The sequence below is a fragment of the Platichthys flesus genome, chromosome 16, assembly GCF_949316205.1.
Source record: "Platichthys flesus chromosome 16, fPlaFle2.1, whole genome shotgun sequence".
In the NCBI taxonomy this organism is placed as follows: Eukaryota; Metazoa; Chordata; class Actinopteri; order Pleuronectiformes; family Pleuronectidae; genus Platichthys; species Platichthys flesus.
The window spans coordinates 15,666,039-15,682,919 of record NC_084960.1 but is presented as its reverse complement, the minus strand read 5'-3'; the positions used below and the strand labels follow the sequence as shown (position 1 = coordinate 15,682,919).

General features: G+C 41.1%; 1 protein-coding gene and 2 long non-coding RNA genes across 4 annotated transcripts in view; 2 read left to right on the top strand and 1 right to left on the bottom strand.

The window, feature by feature from the left end:
- zgc:153292 (uncharacterized protein LOC100003014 homolog) overlaps nucleotides 1-16,881 on the bottom strand; it is a 108,164-nt gene that overhangs the window by 74,958 nt on the left and 16,325 nt on the right. The window lies entirely within an intron of this gene.
- Nucleotides 6,018-8,020, top strand: LOC133971239 (uncharacterized). Its single transcript, XR_009924364.1, has 3 exons — nucleotides 6,018-6,218; nucleotides 6,480-6,615; nucleotides 7,435-8,020. It is a non-coding gene; the product is annotated as an uncharacterized LOC133971239 (long non-coding RNA).
- LOC133971238 (uncharacterized) lies at nucleotides 14,794-16,796 on the top strand. Its single transcript, XR_009924363.1, has 3 exons — nucleotides 14,794-14,994; nucleotides 15,256-15,391; nucleotides 16,211-16,796. It is a non-coding gene; the product is annotated as an uncharacterized LOC133971238 (long non-coding RNA).

The following is a 16,881-nucleotide window of genomic DNA, read 5'->3' as shown; positions in this document are numbered from 1 at the left end:
GGCATGGCGTTAAAAATTGGTTACACGCCATCAAAACACGGGCATCTGTATCTCGGACATACATGTTCCAATCAAGTCCAAACTAGACATGTAAGACAAAAGTCCCCGCCTGATGACATATATGCATAAATGATGACTTAAAACCGCAGCGCCCCCTGGTGGCAACAGGAAATGTCTTGTTTTTTGCTTGTCTTACACTTGGATGAATTTCTCCTCATCCACTGACCTCAACCATGTCAAACTGTATCAAATGGGTCCCAAGACATTGACAATGAAGACATAAGATTACCGTGACTTTTCGTCAAACGCCATATGAATGGCGTGGCATTAAAGTTCATCAACTCGCCGTGAAACACGAAATTGCTGTAACTTCAGTGTTCATGATTCTATCTCTCTCAAACTACATGTGTGTAACAACAGCCCCCCCCTGAAGATATTCATATGGTTTTAAGAAATGGGCGTGGCAAAAAAACTGACCAGCGCCCCCTATAGGGCAACCCCGGCACTACGATGGCCGACATTTTTACAAATCTATCGGGACATGTGTCGTTTCATAACAAACAAAAAAATATCTTGGATAGGTATGCTTGACCAAACAGGGAGGCCGCCATTTTGGATTAAGTGGCCATTTTTTTTCCATATTCCACATTTTTACTTGATGCACTTGTCCCAGGGCTTTCATCAGATTAACTTCAAATTCAGATCAGTGCCATCACAACAAGATGGAGATAAAAAGTGATTAAGAGATTGACCTTTCGTCACACCGTGTGACCGTGGCGTGGCGTCTTGAGTTTGATTAAACGCCATCAAAACACGAGGTTCTGTATCTCGGACATACATTGTCCAATCGAGTCCAAACTAGACATGTAAGACAAGGGTGCCATCCTGATGACATCTACACAGAAATTATGACTTGAAATTACAGCGCCCCCTGGTGGCTACAGGAAGTGACATGTTTTATACTTTGATGAACTGCTCCTGGCTGATTTACAATGTACAGCTCAAATCAGATCAGTCAAGTCATTAGATCATGGTCAGAATTGTGACGTTTTCTCAAACCGTGTAAACATTGATGTGCGGCGAAGGATTTTCCTTCGCCAAAGGACACGATGTTATCATAACTCCACTGTGCATTGTCCTATCACTACAAAACTTCTGTCACATGGTCAGAGTCCAAGCCTGAACAGCTCTATGTGTCAATATTTCCTCAGTGTCATAGCGCCACCTACTGATTCGCCAGGAAACAGGAAGTACTTTGTTAATCCACTCTGCATTATCCAACCGGCTCCAAACTACTGACCTATGATCACAATCCTGAATAGAACAGCTCCATATATGAATATTAGTTCAGGATCATAGCGCCACCTATTGATCAGTGTGAAAATTAAGTTGTGTTAACATTGTCCAATTGACACAAAATTTCTCACGCTACATCAGAGCGCCTACTTGAACAGATCTATATGTCTGTGCGTAATAATAGTGATGGCGCCACCTACTGGCAAACCTACTGCCGCAGAGCGCAAAACGCATGCAACGTGGAGAAGTGCATGCTCGATCGATGATGTGCGCTTGGTCATCGATCGCTCTCTCCACCGACCGCAACAGGCTTCAACGTGCGGGTGCTCGGGCCCGCAAGTGCTACAACGTAGCCCTAGTTATTATTATTAGGGCCCGAGCACCGAATGGTGAGAGGCCCTATTGAATCTGTAAGGATTTTTATTATTATTATTATTATTATTATTATTATTATTATTATTTCCCTTTGGGGGGCTTTTTCAGGGTCTAGACATGCTCAAAAAGTTATGAAACTTTGCAGGAAATTCAAGGTCTGCGGATATTTTAGTATTCTGGAGTAATTGGAATTGGGCGTGGCAAAATGGCTCTACAGCGCCCCCTGGAACCAGCCCCTAGGTTTCCACATAACGGATTTTCATCAAAATCTGGATATAGGTGTATCGTGACCAGTCATGAAAAAAAGTCTCATGGAGCATTATGAAAAACGCAACAGGAAGTCAGCCATTTTGCTTTTAGTGGCCATTTTGGCAATATCCCACATTTTTACTTTCACGTACTTGTCCCAGGGCTTTCATCAGATCAACTTCAAATTCAGATGAGTGTCATCACAACAAGATGGAGATAAAAAATGATTGAGGGATTTTTTTTTTATCACACCGTGTGACCGTGGCATGGCGTTAAAAATTGGTTACACGCCATCAAAACACGGGCATCTGTATCTCGGACATACATGTTCCAATCAAGTCCAAACTAGACATGTAAGACAATAGTCCCCGCCTGATGACATCTATGCATAAATGATGACTTAAAACCGCAGCGCCCCCTGGTGGCAACAGGAAATGTCTTGTTTTTTGCTTGTCTTACACTTGGATGAATTTCTCCTCATCCACTGACCTCAACCATGTCAAACTGTATCAAATGGGTCCCAAGACATTGACAATGAAGACATAAGATTACCGTGACTTTTCGTCAAACGCCATATGAATGGCGTGGCATTAAAGTTCATCAACTCGCCGTGAAACACGAAATTGCTGTAACTTCAGTGTTCATGCTTCTATCTCTCTCAAACTACATGTGTGAAACAACAGCCCCCCCCTGAAGATATTCATATGGTTTTAAGAAATGGGCGTGGCAAAAAAACTGACCAGCGCCCCCTATAGGGCAACCCCGGCACTACGATGGCCGACATTTATACAAATCTATCGGGACATGTGTCGTTTCATAACAAACAAAAAAATATCTTGGATAGGTATGCTTGACCAAACAGGGAGGCCGCCATTTTGGATTAAGTGGCCATTTTTTTTCCATATTCCACATTTTTACTTGATGCACTTGTCCCAGGGCTTTCATCAGATTAACTTCAAATTAAGATCAGTGCCATCACAACAAGATGGAGATAAAAAGTGATTAAGAGATTGACCTTTCGTCACACCGTGTGACCGTGGCGTGGCGTCTTGAGTTTGATTAAACGCCATCAAAACACGAGGTTCTGTATCTCGGACATACATTGTCCAATCGAGTCCAAACTAGACATGTAAGACAAGGGTGCCATCCTGATGATATCTACACAGAAATTATGACTTGAAATTACAGCGCCCCCTGGTGGCTACAGGAAGTGACTTGTTTTATACTTTGATGAACTGCTCCTGGCTGATTTACAATATACAGCTCAAATCAGATCAGTCAAGTGATTAGATCATGGTCAGAATTGTGACCTTTCCTCAAACCGTGTAAACATTGATGTTTGGCGAAGGATCATCCTTCGCCAAAGGACACGATGTTTTCATAATTACACTGTGCATTGTCCTATCACTACCAAACTTCTGTCACATGATAAGAGTACAAGCCTGAACAGCTCTATGTGTCAATATTTCCTCAGTGTCATAGCGCCACCTACTGATTCACCAGGAAACAGGAAGTACTTTGTTAATCCACTCTGCATTATCCAACCGGCTCCAAACTACTGACCTATGATCACAATACTGATCTGAACAGCTCCATATATAAATATTAGTTCAGGGTCATAGCGCCACCTACTGATCAGTGTGAAAATTAAGTTGTGTTAACATTGTCCAATTGACACAAAATTGCTCACGCTACATCAGAGCGCCTACATGAACAGATATATATGTCTGTGCGTAATAATAGTGATGGCGCCACCTACTGGCAAACCTACTGCCGCAGAGCGCAAAACGCATGCAACGTGGAGAAGTGCATGCTCGATCGATGATGTGCACTTGGTCATCGATCGTTCTCTCCACCGACCGCAACAGGCTTCAACGTGCGGGTGCTCGGGCCCGCAAGTGCTACAACGTAGCCCTAGTTATTAGGGCCCGAGCACCGAAATCGGTGGGAGGCCCTATTGAAATTGAAATGATTATTATTATTATTATTATTATTTTTCTTAGCTTAAATGAATTGGCTTTTTGAGGGCTTTAATGTGCTCAAAAAGTTGTAGGAGTTTGCAGTAAATTCGAAGGCGGCGTAAAATTACGTATTCTGGAGTATTTTGAAAAGGGCGTGGCAAAATGGCTCAAGAGCGCCACCTACGGAAAAGCCCCTCATTTAGCATTCACCGATCCTCAAAAAAAACAAAGATTATTGTGTATCATGACTAGATGCACAAAAAAGTCCATCAGTGCATTATGAATAACGCAACAGGAAGCCCGCCAGTTTGACTTTAGTGGCCATTTTGGTCATATTCCATATTTTTTCTTTGATGTACTTGTCGTACAGCTTTCATCAGATCAACTTCAAATTTAGACGATCGTCATCACAACAAATTGGAGATCTAAAGTTATTGAAGGATTACGTTTTAGCAAAACCGTCTGACCGTGGTGTGGCGTTAAAGTTTGATGAAACGCCATCAAAACACAAGCTTCCATATTTCAGACATATTTTGTCCAATTGAGTCCAAACTAGACACATTCGACAAGAGTCGCCACCAGAAGACATGGGTGCAGAAATTGTGACTTACAATCACAGCGCCCCCTGGTGGTAACGCGAAATGTCTTATTTTGGTACGTGTTATGTTTTTATGTACTACTCAGACAGCTTTCATCAGATCAACTTAAAAATTAGATGAGACTCTACAAAACAAGATGAAGATCTAAAGTTATCAGAATTTAAACTTTTCATCATACCGTGTGACCGTGGTGAGGTCTCAAAGTTCGACTAAACGCCAATATAAGCGAGCTTCTGTAACTTAGACATATTTTGTCCAATCGACTCCAAACTACACATATAAGACAAGAGTCGCGACCGGAAGACATCTACCTAGAAATCATGACTTAAAAGGAAAGCGCCCCCTGGTGGCATCAGGAAATGTCTTGTTTTGGTCATCTTACTCTTTGATGTATTTCCCTCCAGCCACTTTACTAAACCATGTCAAACTGTGTCAAATTGGTCTCAAGATATTGATAATGTAGGCATAACATTATTGTGACTTTTCATCATGCAGATTGTTAATGGTGTGGCATCAAAGTTCATCAGCTCATCATGACCTATGAAACCCATTTTAACAGAGTTACCCTGAACGCAGCATGAGACCGCTTTCGGTTTGTTACGTCTCACACTTGGATGTATTTCTCCTCATTCACTTTGCTAAACCATGTCAAACTGTGTCACATGGGTCTCAATATATTGATAATGTAGGCATAACATTGCTGTGAGTTTTCATCATGCGGATTATTCATAGCTTTGCAGCAGACTTCTTCAACTCGCCATGACAAACGAAGCTGCATTTAACACAGCTGCAAGTGAACGCCTCATGAGTTACGTCGTCACAAGCTGCGGAGCTGTGTATCACGAAGAACCGGAGAACGGTTGGCGAGTCTGGATGAGAGGACGGCGGCGGAGTCACTGTGGACGTTGTTCGCTCAGCAGGTTAGAGTGTGGGACTCAAAGCTTTTTTCCCCCGTCCGTCGTGTCTTTTCCTGTGTGAACTCTGCCGCTCTCAACAGCAGCACTGGCTATGAGCTAGCTCCTGCTACCTCCAACGAAGCATCTCTCAACTGCTACGTAAGTTAAACGGACACTTCTGACTGACTGTGATGATAAGCAAAAGAGACACTGTGGATGTGTGATGTGTTGTACTGCATTTGTTTGATCTGTTTACTAATACTAGCTCTAATAAATACTGTATAAATTATATTTTGCTCCTGAATTGAACTGTGTTAAAGGGGTTCACATGGAAAATATATGTTCAATTATGTAAAGGGTGATTTTTGTTACTAATATACTAATGGAGATTTAGCACTTGCTACACATTGTAAGAGCAGCTGTTCAAAGGAGCACTACGTCTTTTAAGGCTCTTTATTCAGAGTCACGGTGTTGATGTCCTGTCACGTGTTACAGTGAAAAATAACCGTGTCTCCCACCTTCAGTATTTAAATCGTTAATCTCAGACAGACTTCACTGAATTCTTTTGTTAAATATGAGTAAGTCATAGCCTTGTAACTTTACTAGAACAGACAGTGTCATACAGAGTTGTGGGTTTATATGCACTACCTATTTCCTAATCTGAAATGATTATGCTCTGATTAACTTTGAACTAATATTTTATTTTTACCATTTAAAAGTCTGTTAATTACTTAACCTGGCCCATGTATGACTTTACATATCTGTGTATTGGTTTCATGTTCCTCTAGAAGGTCCAACTTGACACACAACTTGAATCCAACCAGACTGAACACTGACTCCAGGTACAGACCTGATTTCATTACTTAAAAACAATCAAAGTATTGCACATAATACATAATGTATTAAATTATAATGCAATACTTTTAATGTGAAATAGCTCCATTAAAAACATTCATTGTCATGGTAGTGCACGTTTTAATCCAAAAGCATATTCAAATACACAGTTGAATATCCACAGAAAATAAGATTACACACTTTGTTCATATGTAACTCTTCCTCTACAATAATGACGATCACTTTCATGTTTCCTATCATTTTATTAGGGACAGACGAGCCTGAAGGACACAGCTGTGATGACCATGTTCTGTCTCTTATGGCAAAGCAGAAATATAAAACACTGGGTTCTTATCTAAAGTGTATCAAATCAGATCTCCACCATGTTGCTGCTGAGGACATCAGGTGCTGCAGTTCTTCATCTATGAAGAGAAAAAACGCACTGTTAAAGAATGTTTTGTGTTGTGTATAAAGCACAACAGATTTCAGATAGAACTGTTGTACTGTGGTCTTGGTTTATATCCTCATGGTGAAATGTACATATTTTAAGTCCCTTCTGATAAAAGTGCTGAAAGAAATACAACATTGTACAAATACATAAAATGTCTTTCTACCTCATCAGTACTATTCAAGGTGATAATCTCCCACAGACCTATTGATAACAGTCCAAACCAAGTCTTTCCACTTCTCTCAGTGTGAAAACATAATTCTATAATTAATTTGAGAACTGTTTACAACACTGATGTGTGGAGATTAAAATCATACCTAAACTGTCTAATTCACTGTAAAACTCCATGACATTCGCAGGCCATCTGTAGTTAAGGGAGCAACGCATGGAGTGATGTGTAGATTACTAGTTTGATGATGCATGAGGAGAGGCGGTGGTCGAGTGGCAGAAACTTGGACTATGGGCAGAGAAGGTCTCTGGTTCGTCTTTGGTTCGACTCCATGGAGAGACAACAAAAGTCGCACCTGGATTGATCTGTCCAAAAATCCAAGAGTCTCCCTACCCTCTCTAGTGCCCATGAGCAAGGCACCTCACTCCCCCAACATCTGCTCCCCCGAGTGCCGTACATGGTCGCTCACTGCTCTGTGTGTCCTGCACCAGATGGGTAAAAAGCAGCGATTAAATGTCCCTACCTGCATGAGTGTGCCTTTGCATGTCTGTGCATGTGTTTTGGATGAATACATGGATTTTAATCTTAATCTTTTAATCTTAATCAGTTGTCTTCCAGTTGACCAGCATGAAGCTGCAGATCTCCACCATGTTGCTGCTGGGGACATCAGGAGCTGCATTAATGAGGAGCAGAAGCGTACTGTTATGAATGTTTTGTGTTGTTTATGAAGCACTACTTATTTCAGCTAGAACCGATGTACTAGGGTCTGGGTTTGTATCCTAATGGTTAAATGCACATACTTTAAATCGCTTTTGATAAAACGTGACAAAGAAATACAACATTGTACACATAGATAAAATGTCTTTCTACCTCATCTGTAATATTCAAGGTGATGATCTCCCACAGAGCTGTTGATAACAGTCCACATCAAGTCTCTCCACTTCCCTCAGTGTGAAAACATAATTATATAATTATTTGGAGAAGTGTTTACAACACTGATGTGTGGACATTATAATGTTATCACTACTGTCTAATTCACTCTACAACTCCATGACAGACTAAATAAACGATGTGAAAATAGTAATGGCGGATATACCATCCTGTATCAGAATATTGGTGAAACAGTTACTATCACATGAAACGTACACGTGTAGCGTATTGATAGTAACTCATTAAAAAAAATAATGTCACAACCAAAACAAGACTGTCGAGTTATCTTGCTTCAATCTGTTCATTAGACGTGATAAATAAACGGTAACTTTTATAACAATTACATATTACAAAAAACTTGAGGCATGTAAGCATATGATGATAGATAAAGCAATATGTTATGTTGGATAGTTTCAAGGTTACTTACCTCTAGTTCAGCACCAGCGGCTGGCCAGAAGAAGTGGAGCGATCTTCCTTGCCGCACAGGGCAAACGCAGGCAATGTGGAGACGAGCGCTTGGTCATCGAACGTTCTCTCTTCCCCGACCGCAACAGACTTGAAATTGCCTGTGCTCGGGCCCGTTAGTGCTACAACGTAGCCCTAGTTAGGGCCCGAGCACCGAATGGTGAGAGGCCCTATTGAATCTGTAAGGATTTTTATTATTATTATTATTATTATTATTATTTCCCTTTGGGGGGCTTTTTGAGGGTCTAGACATGCTCAAAAAGTTATGAAACTTTGCAGGAAATTCAAGGTCTGCGGATATTTTAGTATTCTGGAGTAATTGGAATTGGGCGTGGCAAAATGGCTCTACAGCGCCCCCTGGAACCAGCCCCTAGGTTTCCACATAACGGATTTTCATCAAAATCTGGATATAGGTGTATCGTGACCAGTCATGAAAAAAAGTCTCATGGAGCATTATGAAAAACGCAACAGGAAGTCCGCCATTTTGCTTTTAGTGGCCATTTTGGCAATATCCCACATTTTTACTTTTACGTACTTGTCCCAGGGCTTTCATCAGATCAACTTCAAATTCAGATGAGTGTCATCACAACAAGATGGAGATAAAAAATGATTGAGGGATTTTTTTTTTATCACACCGTGTGACCGTGGCATGGCGTTAAAAATTGGTTACACGCCATCAAAACACGGGCATCTGTATCTCGGACATACATGTTCCAATCAAGTCCAAACTAGACATGTAAGACAATAGTCCCCGCCTGATGACATCTATGCATAAATGATGACTTAAAACCGCAGCGCCCCCTTGTGGCAACAGGAAATGTCTTGTTTTTTGCTTGTCTTACACTTGGATGAATCTCTCCTCATCCACTGACCTCAACCATGTCAAACTGTATCAAATGGGTCCCAAACCATTGACAATGAAGACATAAGATTACCGTGACTTTTCGTCAAACGCCATATGAATGGCGTGGCATTAAAGTTCATCAACTCGCCGTGAAACACGAAATTGCTGTAACTTCAGTGTTCATGATTCTATCTCTCTCAAACTACATGTGTGTAACAACAGCCCCCCCCTGAAGATATTCATATGGTTTTAAGAAATGGGCGTGGCAAAAAAACTGACCAGCGCCCCCTATAGGGCAACCCCGGCACTACGATGGCCGACATTTATACAAATCTATCGGGACATGTGTCGTTTCATAACAAACAAAAAAATATCTTGGATAGGTATGCTTGACCAAACAGGGAGGCCGCCATTTTGGATTAAGTGGCCATTTTTTTTCCATATTCCACATTTTTACTTGATGCACTTGTCCCAGGGCTTTCATCAGATTAACTTCAAATTAAGATCAGTGCCATCACAACAAGATGGAGATAAAAAGTGATTAAGAGATTGACCTTTCGTCACACCGTGTGACCGTGGCGTGGCGTCTTGAGTTTGATTAAACGCCATCAAAACACAAGGTTCTGTATCTCGGACATACATTGTCCAATCGAGTCCAAACTAGACATGTAAGACAAGGGTGCCATCCTGATGACATCTACACAGAAATTATGACTTGAAATTACAGTGCCCCCTGGTGGCTACAGGAAGTGACATGTTTTATACTTTGATGAACTGCTCCTGGCTGATTTACAATATACAGCTCAAATCAGATCAGTCAAGTCATAAGATCATGGTCAGAATTGTGACGTTTCCTCAAACCGTGTAAACATTGATGTGCGGCCAAGGATTTTCCTTCGCCAAAGGACACGATGTTATCATAACTCCACTGTGCATTGTCCTATCACTACAAACTTCTGTCACATGGTCAGAGTCCAAGCCTGAACAGCTCTATGTGTCAATATTTCCTCAGTGTCATAGCGCCACCTACTGATTCGCCAGGAAACAGGAAGTACTTTGTTAATCCACTCTGCATTATCCAACCGGCTCCAAACTACTGAACTATGATCACAATCCTGAATAGAACAGCTCCATATATGAATATTAGTTCAGGATCATAGCGCCACCTATTGATCAGTGTGAAAATTAAGTTGCGGAAACATTGTCCAATTGACACAAAATTTCTCACGCTACATCAGAGCGCCTACTTGAACAGATCTATATGACTGTGCGTAATAATAGTGATGGCGCCACCTACTGGCAAACCTACTGCCGCAGAGCGCAAAACGCATGCAACGTGGAGAAGTGCATGCTCGATCGATGATGTGCGCTTGGTCATCGATCGCTCTCTCCACCGACCGCAACAGGCTTCAACGTGCGGGTGCTCGGGCCCGCAAGTGCTACAACGTAGCCCTAGTTATTATTATTTCCCTTTGGGGGGCTTTTTCAGGGTCTAGACATGCTCAAAAAGTTATGAAACTTTGCAGGAAATTCAAGGTCTGCGGATATTTTAGTATTCTGGAGTAATTGGAATTGGGCGTGGCAAAATGGCTCTACAGCGCCCCCTGGAACCAGCCCCTAGGTTTCCACATAACGGATTTTCATCAAAATCTGGATATAGGTGTATCGTGACCAGTCATGAAAAAAAGTCTCATGGAGCATTATGAAAAACGCAACAGGAAGTCCGCCATTTTGCTTTTAGTGGCCATTTTGGCAATATCCCACATTTTTACTTTTACGTACTTGTCCCAGGGCTTTCATCAGATCAACTTCAAATTCAGATGAGTGTCATCACAACAAGATGGAGATAAAAAATGATTGAGGGATTTTTTTTTTATCACACCGTGTGACCGTGGCATGGCGTTAAAAATTGGTTACACGCCATCAAAACACGGGCATCTGTATCTCGGACATACATGTTCCAATCAAGTCCAAACTAGACATGTAAGACAATAGTCCCCGCCTGATGACATCTATGCATAAATGATGACTTAAAACCGCAGCGCCCCCTGGTGGCAACAGGAAATGTCTTGTTTTTTGCTTGTCTTACACTTGGATGAATTTCTCCTCATCCACTGACCTCAACCATGTCAAACTGTATCAAATGGGTCCCAAGACATTGACAATGAAGACATAAGATTACCGTGACTTTTCGTCAAACGCCATATGAATGGCGTGGCATTAAAGTTCATCAACTCGCCGTGAAACACGAAATTGCTGTAACTTCAGTGTTCATGATTCTATCTCTCTCAAACTACATGTGTGTAACAACAGCCCCCCCCTGAAGATATTCATATGGTTTTAAGAAATGGGCGTGGCAAAAAAACTGACCAGCGCCCCCTATAGGGCAACCCCGGCACTACGATGGCCGACATTTATACAAATCTATCGGGACATGTGTCGTTTCATAACAAACAAAAAAATATCTTGGATAGGTATGCTTGACCAAACAGGGAGGCCGCCATTTTGGATTAAGTGGCCATTTTTTTTCCATATTCCACATTTTTACTTGATGCACTTGTCCCAGGGCTTTCATCAGATTAACTTCAAATTAAGATCAGTGCCATCACAACAAGATGGAGATAAAAAGTGATTAAGAGATTGACCTTTCGTCACACCGTGTGACCGTGGCGTGGCGTCTTGAGTTTGATTAAACGCCATCAAAACACGAGGTTCTGTATCTCGGACATACATTGTCCAATCGAGTCCAAACTAGACATGTAAGACAAGGGTGCCATCCTGATGACATCTACACAGAAATTATGACTTGAAATTACAGCGCCCCCTGGTGGCTACAGGAAGTGACATGTTTTATACTTTGATGAACTGCTCCTGTGTGATTTACAATATACAGCTCAAATCAGATCAGTCAAGTCATTAGATCATGGTCAGAATTGTGACGTTTCCTCAAACCGTGTAAACATTGATGTGCGGCGAAGGATTTTCCTTCGCCAAAGGACACGATGTTATCATAACTCCACTGTGCATTGTCCTATCACTACAAAACTTCTGTCACATGGTCAGAGTCCAAGCCTGAACAGCTCTATGTGTCAATATTTCCTCAGTGTCATAGCGCCACCTACTGATTCGCCAGGAAACAGGAAGTACTTTGTAAATCCACTCTGCATTATCCAACCGGCTCCAAACTACTGACCTATGATCACAATACTGATCTGAACAGCTCCACATATAAATATTAGTTCAGGGTCATAGCGCCACCTACTGATCAGTGTGAAAATTAAGTTGCGGAAACATTGTCCAATTGACACAAAATTTCTCACGCTACATCAGAGCGCCTACTTGAACAGATCTATATGTCTGTGCGTAATAATAGTGATGGCGCCACCTACTGGCAAACCTACTGCCGCAGAGCGCAAAACGCATGCAACGTGGAGAAGTGCATGCTCGATCGATGATGTGCGCTTGGTCATCGATCGCTCTCTCCACCGACCGCAACAGGCTTCAACGTGCGGGTGCTCGGGCCCGCAAGTGCTACAACGTAGCCCTAGTTATTAGGGCCCGAGCACCGAAATCGGTGGGAGGCCCTATTGAAATTGAAATGATTATTATTATTATTATTATTATTTTTCTTAGCTTAAATGAATTGGCTTTTTGAGGGCTTTAATGTGCTCAAAAAGTTGTAGGAGTTTGCAGTAAATTCGAAGGCGGCGTAAAATTACGTATTCTGGAGTATTTTGAAAAGGGCGTGGCAAAATGGCTCAAGAGCGCCACCTACGGAAAAGCCCCTCATTTAGCATTCACCGATCCTCAAAAAAAACAAAGATTATTGTGTATCATGACTAGATGCACAAAAAAGTCCATCAGTGCATTATGAATAACGCAACAGGAAGCCCGCCAGTTTGACTTTAGTGGCCATTTTGGTCATATTCCATATTTTTTCTTTGATGTACTTGTCGTACAGCTTTCATCAGATCAACTTCAAATTTAGACGATCGTCATCACAACAAATTGGAGATCTAAAGTTATTGAAGGATTACGTTTTAGCAAAACCGTCTGACCGTGGTGTGGCGTTAAAGTTTGATGAAACGCCATCAAAACACAAGCTTCCATATTTCAGACATATTTTGTCCAATTGAGTCCAAACTAGACACATTCGACAAGAGTCGCCACCAGAAGACATGGGTGCAGAAATTGTGACTTACAATCACAGCGCCCCCTGGTGGTAACGCGAAATGTCTTATTTTGGTACGTGTTATGTTTTTATGTACTACTCAGACAGCTTTCATCAGATCAACTTAAAAATTAGATGAGACTCTACAAAACAAGATGAAGATCTAAAGTTATCAGAATTTAAACTTTTCATCATACCGTGTGACCGTGGTGAGGTCTCAAAGTTCGACTAAACGCCAATATAAGCGAGCTTCTGTAACTTAGACATATTTTGTCCAATCGACTCCAAACTACACATATAAGACAAGAGTCGCGACCGGAAGACATCTACCTAGAAATCATGACTTAAAAGGAAAGCGCCCCCTGGTGGCATCAGGAAATGTCTTGTTTTGGTCATCTTACTCTTTGATGTATTTCCCTCCAGCCACTTTACTAAACCATGTCAAACTGTGTCAAATTGGTCTCAAGATATTGATAATGTAGGCATAACATTATTGTGACTTTTCATCATGCAGATTGTTAATGGTGTGGCATCAAAGTTCATCAGCTCATCATGACCTATGAAACCCATTTTAACAGAGTTACCCTGAACGCAGCATGAGACCGCTTTCGGTTTGTTACGTCTCACACTTGGATGTATTTCTCCTCATTCACTTTGCTAAACCATGTCAAACTGTGTCACATGGGTCTCAATATATTGATAATGTAGGCATAACATTGCTGTGAGTTTTCATCATGCGGATTATTCATAGCTTTGCAGCAGACTTCTTCAACTCGCCATGACAAACGAAGCTGCATTTAACACAGCTGCAAGTGAACGCCTCATGAGTTACGTCGTCACAAGCTGCGGAGCTGTGTATCACGAAGAACCGGAGAACGGTTGGCGAGTCTGGATGAGAGGACGGCGGCGGAGTCACTGTGGACGTTGTTCGCTCAGCAGGTTAGAGTGTGGGACTCAAAGCTTTTTTCCCCCGTCCGTCGTGTCTTTTCCTGTGTGAACTCTGCCGCTCTCAACAGCAGCACTGGCTATGAGCTAGCTCCTGCTACCTCCAACGAAGCATCTCTCAACTGCTACGTAAGTTAAACGGACACTTCTGACTGACTGTGATGATAAGCAAAAGAGACACTGTGGATGTGTGATGTGTTGTACTGCATTTGTTTGATCTGTTTACTAATACTAGCTCTAATAAATACTGTATAAATTATATTTTGCTCCTGAATTGAACTGTGTTAAAGGGGTTCACATGGAAAATATATGTTCAATTATGTAAAGGGTGATTTTTGTTACTAATATACTAATGGAGATTTAGCACTTGCTACACATTGTAAGAGCAGCTGTTCAAAGGAGCACTACGTCTTTTAAGGCTCTTTATTCAGAGTCACGGTGTTGATGTCCTGTCACGTGTTACAGTGAAAAATAACCGTGTCTCCCACCTTCAGTATTTAAATCGTTAATCTCAGACAGACTTCACTGAATTCTTTTGTTAAATATGAGTAAGTCATAGCCTTGTAACTTTACTAGAACAGACAGTGTCATACAGAGTTGTGGGTTTATATGCACTACCTATTTCCTAATCTGAAATGATTATGCTCTGATTAACTTTGAACTAATATTTTATTTTTACCATTTAAAAGTCTGTTAATTACTTAACCTGGCCCATGTATGACTTTACATATCTGTGTATTGGTTTCATGTTCCTCTAGAAGGTCCAACTTGACACACAACTTGAATCCAACCAGACTGAACACTGACTCCAGGTACAGACCTGATTTCATTACTTAAAAACAATCAAAGTATTGCACATAATACATAATGTATTAAATTATAATGCAATACTTTTAATGTGAAATAGCTCCATTAAAAACATTCATTGTCATGGTAGTGCACGTTTTAATCCAAAAGCATATTCAAATACACAGTTGAATATCCACAGAAAATAAGATTACACACTTTGTTCATATGTAACTCTTCCTCTACAATAATGACGATCACTTTCATGTTTCCTATCATTTTATTAGGGACAGACGAGCCTGAAGGACACAGCTGTGATGACCATGTTCTGTCTCTTATGGCAAAGCAGAAATATAAAACACTGGGTTCTTATCTAAAGTGTATCAAATCAGATCTCCACCATGTTGCTGCTGAGGACATCAGGTGCTGCAGTTCTTCATCTATGAAGAGAAAAAACGCACTGTTAAAGAATGTTTTGTGTTGTGTATAAAGCACAACAGATTTCAGATAGAACTGTTGTACTGTGGTCTTGGTTTATATCCTCATGGTGAAATGTACATATTTTAAGTCCCTTCTGATAAAAGTGCTGAAAGAAATACAACATTGTACAAATACATAAAATGTCTTTCTACCTCATCAGTACTATTCAAGGTGATAATCTCCCACAGACCTATTGATAACAGTCCAAACCAAGTCTTTCCACTTCTCTCAGTGTGAAAACATAATTCTATAATTAATTTGAGAACTGTTTACAACACTGATGTGTGGAGATTAAAATCATACCTAAACTGTCTAATTCACTGTAAAACTCCATGACATTCGCAGGCCATCTGTAGTTAAGGGAGCAACGCATGGAGTGATGTGTAGATTACTAGTTTGATGATGCATGAGGAGAGGCGGTGGTCGAGTGGCAGAAACTTGGACTATGGGCAGAGAAGGTCTCTGGTTCGTCTTTGGTTCGACTCCATGGAGAGACAACAAAAGTCGCACCTGGATTGATCTGTCCAAAAATCCAAGAGTCTCCCTACCCTCTCTAGTGCCCATGAGCAAGGCACCTCACTCCCCCAACATCTGCTCCCCCGAGTGCCGTACATGGTCGCTCACTGCTCTGTGTGTCCTGCACCAGATGGGTAAAAAGCAGCGATTAAATGTCCCTACCTGCATGAGTGTGCCTTTGCATGTCTGTGCATGTGTTTTGGATGAATACATGGATTTTAATCTTAATCTTTTAATCTTAATCAGTTGTCTTCCAGTTGACCAGCATGAAGCTGCAGATCTCCACCATGTTGCTGCTGGGGACATCAGGAGCTGCATTAATGAGGAGCAGAAGCGTACTGTTATGAATGTTTTGTGTTGTTTATGAAGCACTACTTATTTCAGCTAGAACCGATGTACTAGGGTCTGGGTTTGTATCCTAATGGTTAAATGCACATACTTTAAATCGCTTTTGATAAAACGTGACAAAGAAATACAACATTGTACACATAGATAAAATGTCTTTCTACCTCATCTGTAATATTCAAGGTGATGATCTCCCACAGAGCTGTTGATAACAGTCCACATCAAGTCTCTCCACTTCCCTCAGTGTGAAAACATAATTATATAATTATTTGGAGAAGTGTTTACAACACTGATGTGTGGACATTATAATGTTATCACTACTGTCTAATTCACTCTACAACTCCATGACAGACTAAATAAACGATGTGAAAATAGTAATGGCGGATATACCATCCTGTATCAGAATATTGGTGAAACAGTTACTATCACATGAAACGTACACGTGTAGCGTATTGATAGTAACTCATTAAAAAAAATAATGTCACAACCAAAACAAGACTGTCGAGTTATCTTGCTTCAATCTGTTCATTAGACGTGATAAATAAACGGTAACTTTTATAACAATTACATAT